This window comes from Mytilus edulis, chromosome 2 (assembly GCF_963676685.1).
Source record: "Mytilus edulis chromosome 2, xbMytEdul2.2, whole genome shotgun sequence".
In the NCBI taxonomy this organism is placed as follows: Eukaryota; Metazoa; Mollusca; class Bivalvia; order Mytilida; family Mytilidae; genus Mytilus; species Mytilus edulis.
This window is the reverse complement of record NC_092345.1, coordinates 53,087,501-53,093,500: the sequence shown is the minus strand read 5'-3', so window position 1 is coordinate 53,093,500 and position 6,000 is coordinate 53,087,501.

The window sequence follows — 6,000 nt, the reverse complement described above, 5'->3', positions numbered from 1 at the left end:
TGATGTTATAATATACAAGGACAGAATAATCATTCCTTCCAGTCTCCGAGAGAAAGTTTTGTCTGCTTTACATGCAGCCCCTAAAGGAGTAATATTAATGATTTATAGAGCAGTGAAAGATATCTGCCAGGTATCACCTCCGCTATTTCAGGACAAAGAGCCGGATGCAACCATTGTAATCGGGTAGCACCTTCTAACCCGAGAGCTCCACACACACACACCTCTGGTGTCACCAGACTTTCCGTTACAACGCGCCTGTTCTTGCTTCTTTTAATACAAAGGGATTTTTTACTTTTCATAGTTGACCTATACTCAAACTGGCAAATCGCTGAAAGGTCATCAAACGGAACAGCCGGACTCATTACCTGCCTTCGACGCACATTTGTCACTTTTGGACTTCCCGACGACATATAACATCTGACGGCGGTACTAGTTTTACCTCTACTGCTACGAATCAGTTTCATCAAGATTAGGTGTAAACCATCGCCTATCGTCAGTGTCTTTCCCTCATCGCAATTGCAGGGCAGAAGTTGGAGTGAAAACCGTTAAACGCATAATTGCTGATAACACTGGCCACAAAGGTGGTCTCGACGGATTCTTCAACGGGCTATGCTTCAGTACAGAAATACACCTGACACAGACTCAAACATTTCACTTGAAATGTGCGTCTTTGGTCATCCAGTCAGAGATTTCAATCCGATTCCAACAGGAAGATTTTCTCCTCACAATAGTTGGAGGTAAACGTTAGGTGCCTGTGAAGAAGCTTTTAGAAACCGCCACAGCAAACAGGGCAAGTGCTGATCAGAACACACAAAAAGATTACTAGTACCTCAACTTGCAACTGGCGTTTGTCTGCGTATTCAGAACCAGATATATAGGGCATTACCCACTCAAATGGCATCATTAAAGTCCGTCAATTTGATCAATATGTAGTAAAGGTTACACAACAGGAAGTATGTTCCTGTCAAGGGCATCAAAACAACAAATATAAAAAAAGGAGATGTAGTATGATTGCCAATGAGACAACTGTCCACAAGACACCAAAATAACAACAATAGGTCACCGTACGGCCTTCAACAATGAGCAAAGCCCATACCGCATAGTCAGCTATAAAAGGCCCCGATAAGACAATGTAAAACAATTCAAACGAGAAAACTAACGGCCTTATTTATATAAAAGGTATTCTTATCAATTCTTATCAAAAATACACACAACATACTTTCTACCTATCTTCTATATGATAATAGTTTTGATGAAAAAAAAGTCACTAACCTAGCTAAAGCCTCTATCAAAAAATATCTAAAATCAATCAGAAGCGATATCAAAAGTAAATGGCCGAAGAAAGCAGCGTGAGCTTCATATAAGAGTTAAATTGTAGAATAAAGTACGACCAGTAACATTTAGAGTAGCATATATAGGTCTTTCATAGTAATAAAACTAGAATGCCGTACGTTTGTCAAAAATAGCTTATATCCACTTCGTTTGAACTTTGGTGCATGGAAAGTTGTCTAAATAGCAATCATACATATCACATCTCCTTAATTTTATAATCGTAAATAAATCAACTCAAATTCTTTTTAGTTTCACTACCCTCGACACATCTATAATCAAATCTCTACTTTTCATTTATTCCTTTCTTCAGAAAAGGGTCCGAATGAGTTTACCTTTGAAGGCTCTATGGGTAGCAAAATAACACGGGATATGCATATCTCAAATTAACCCGAATAATTCAGTCCCTCCCCGTAATCGATCTCTCCTACTTGCGAGTCGTTAATGTAGTAAGCGGAATATAACGACTGAATATTATTCGGGTTAATCTCAAATGTGAAAAAAATATAATAAGCAGATCCTAATTAAAACTACGTTCGATGTGTACTAATTGATCCTAATTAGCGAGCCTGAACTTCATTGGTCGTTTAACTCCCCGTGGCGTAGCTGGGTCATTTTTACGTGTACGCCCGAACCTTGGCGAGGGATATGAGGGGTGCCAACCGCTCAATGTTAAAGCACCTGCTGGTAGTGGGTTCGAAAGGGACGAAGCCTCCGAAAGCTATCGAGAATGAGATACCGGTAATGATTCCTGTCAGTAAAAAAATCATGGTTTATTTGTTTTGGTTAAATTTTGTAATATGTTAACTTATTCATCGTGTTAAACTGGAAGCTAGCTTAGCGAATGGTCATTGGTTTTAGAGAACACGTCCAAACCAATATTACTTTTAAATAAGTTTAAAGGGTGCCGTGAGCGAGCATACAATCTACAAAAGCACATTTTAATGAACACGAAAAAAAATATTTCTAAGATATGCAATATAAAAAAATTCTGGAACACCTAGGATTTCTTCCCACAAAAGTGAATCAATTTATCATTCCTTTAAAGGGATCTCAAAAAATATCTAAAATTTTCTTTTGATATTTTTTTCTTGATCTGGAATATTTCACGACAATCTATGAAGGTTTATAAATTGAGCATGTAAAACAATCAATTGCGTAAAGAGGAGTCCGGCTATATGTCTATCAGAAAAGAACAGAAAAATGAACGAAAACAAATGCTTTCAAAATTTTAGCTTTAGACATTAGTCATAGAAAAAGCTTCTTCGGCATTTTCATAAAATTCGATGAAGATTCGACAAGTAGTTAATGTAATTGAGAAATAACAAAATATAAGCCCAAACTGCGACCACTTATTAATTGCAGAAAGAAATACAATTTGTCCTTAAAATCCGGGAAAATTAAAGATATAATTGCATTATTATATTGCTGAATACTCTTTTGATCATACTAGTAAACAGTTTCTGTCCAACTTTCTTAAAATTTCACGGAAAGTCATTGAAAAGACTTTATCCACATTCGGAACCTAAATATTGACGCCGCTTTGTCTCGCTTTTGGGACATAAATCACAGGCTCGACAAAAATACAAACAGCATATCGAATCTGAGCAGATAGTGAATTGCTTTAAATATAAGAAAAGTACGTAGAATTCATAGTAGATTCAGACTTTTACAAAAGATTGGAACAAATATATTATAAATGATCTTTTTGAGTAAATTTACTCCCTTTTCATTCAAAATTACAAACCATTGAAAAAAGAAGCCCACGGCTGATGTGCTTTTGACCAGTTTTTCTTATATTTTGTCGATTATTTGTTTTATTTTCAAAATTCAAGTGTACGCCCGGGCGTTTTGACGTAAACGTAGCTACGCGCATAGACTCCGTGAACAGTGTTATTAAAAATCTTTTATTGTTTCAACTCTAGCCCCAACTAGTCTTTACTGTTACTCTAAATGCCGTTTAGTTTGCGGAGAAACGGCAAATACAAAATTTTCTGTCGTCCATAAGAAGAATTGTGTAATATAAGTATATAAAATGTACGGTAAGTACTTACCTAAAATGAGTTATATCGCTTCTTAATGAGTCGCTTTAATGACGTTAAATTCAATTAAAGCCACTAAATAAAAGTAACGGAACATCGTTCTTTCCCTAAAAAACGCAACATTTCTTCATCACTTCAAATCCGAAACCAGGTGCTCCGCAGGGCGCAGCTTTATACGACCGCAGAGGTCGAACCCTGAACAGTTGGGGCAAGTATGGACAAAACATTCTAGCGTGATACAGCTCTGAATTTGGATTGTGATCAAATTTTTGACATTACATGGTTTTTTTTTACACAAAACAAATGTCAAGATTTTACAAATTTTACAATTAAAGATTTCTTCTTCAAACTTTTTAAATCTAAAATTAAATAGTTGACACAGCATAGGTTTCTGACAAAGAATGAATGTGGTCTAATGAACTTAAAAGTTTGTTTTTGCCTTTTAGCAATTCACTATGCTGTTGAATATTAATCCTCTCAAAAAAATGTTTGAAGAAATTTTCTTTTTATTTATGAAATCTGAAATGAGAAAAATTTAACCCCCCCCCTTTTTTCACATCCCCGTTTCCCTTTTTCCAAAACTGATATCAATTCAAATTTCTAATGGAGTTTGCAACAATAACTACTCTTTTAAATACATCATAAAATATTAAAATGTAAAATAAAGTGCTTGTTATCACTGAATGGTAAAGATTGGTTGGTAGTAAAAGTGAATATACATTGTTTATTTTATAAAACAATAAAAAAAACTTCATCAGCAACATTTTATATTGGCAAATTTCCAATGAAGTTATTTACATAAAGTTATTGGCAAATAAAAATAGAAAATGACATCATAGTCATGTCTGGCAAATGTCCAACATACATTATCTAAAAACATTTTAGATAAGATAAGGAAATAAGATGTAAAAAAACTGCTTGTTATCACTGAATGGTAAAGATTATTTTAATTTATCAGTTGGTAGTAAAAAGTGAATATACATTGTATATTGTATATAACAAAGATTTAAGTTGATTCTGGACAAAGAAAGATAACTCCAATTAAAAAAAAATCTTGCTATTGCACAATATTTTGCAATTAGATATTTCTTGCTTACTATTCTGGACAAAGAAAGATAACTCTAATTAAAAAAAAATTTGCTATTTCACAATATTGTGCAATTAGATATTTCTTGCCATTGCGCAATACTGTGCAATTGAAAAGACTTGCTATTGCACAATACTTAATATAATAATTTTAGATCCTGATTTGGACCAACTTGAAAACTGGGCCCATAATAAAAAATCTAAGTACATTTTTGGATTCAGCATATCAAAGAACCCCAAGATTTCAATTTTTGTTAAAATCAGACTAAGTTTAATTTTGGACCCTTTGGACTTTAGTGTAGACCAATTTGAAAACAGGACCAAAAATGAAGAATCTACATACACAGTTAGATTTGGTATATCAAAGAACCCCATTTATTCAATTTTTGATGAAATCAAACAAAGTTTAATTTTGGACCCCGATTTGGACCAACTTGAAAACTGGGCCAATAATCAAGAATCTAAGTACATTTTTAGATTCAGCATATCAAAGAACCTAACTGATTCATTTTTTGTCAAAATCAAACTAAGTTTAATTTTGGACCCTTTGGACCTTAATGTAGACCAATTTGAAAACGGGACCAAAAGTTAAGAATCTACATACACAGTCATGACAGTTAGATTCGGCATATCAAAGAACCCCAATTATTCAATTTTGATGAAATCAAACAAAGTTTAATTTTGGACCCTTTGGGCCCCTTATTCTGTTGGGACCAAAACTCCCAAAATCAATACCAACCTTCCTTTTATGGTCATAAACCTTGTGTTTAAATTTCATAGATTTCTATTTACTTATACTAACGTTATGGTGCGAAAACCAAGAAAAATGCTTATTTGGGTCCCTTTTTGGCCCCTAATTCCTAAACTGTTGGGACCTAAACTCCCAAAATCAATACCAACCTTCCTTTTGTAGTCATTAACATTGTGTTTAAATTTCATTGATTTCCATTTACTTAAACTAAAGTTATTGTGCGAAAACCAAGAATAATGCTTATTTGGGCCCTTTTTTGGCCCCTAATTCCTAAACTGTTGAAACCAAAACTCCCAAAATCAATCCCAACCGTTCTTTTGTGGTCATAAACCTTGTGTCAAAATTTCATAGATTTCTGTTAACTTAAACTAAAGTTATAGTGCGAAAACCAAGAAAATGCTTATTTAGGCCCTTTTTGGCCCCTAATTCCTAAAATGTTGGGACCAAAACTCCCAAAATCAATACCAACCTTCCTTTTGTGGTCATAAACCTTGTGTTAAAATTTCATAGATTTCCATTCACTTTTACTAAAGTTAGAGTGCGAAAACTAAAAGTATTCGGACGACGACGCCAACGTGATATTAGCAATATACGACGAAAAATTTTTCAAATTTTGCGGTCGTATAAAAATCATTCCAAATGATTTGTTTCTCAAAAAAGAAATCTTTCTATCCACCCCACCCCACCCTTTAACACACACAGACACGCAAAAGGAGGGTAAATATCGCAAATAAAGAAAGACAAAAATCAGTTTCCCATTAAACGACTTTTATTCTACACTTTATTCCGTTT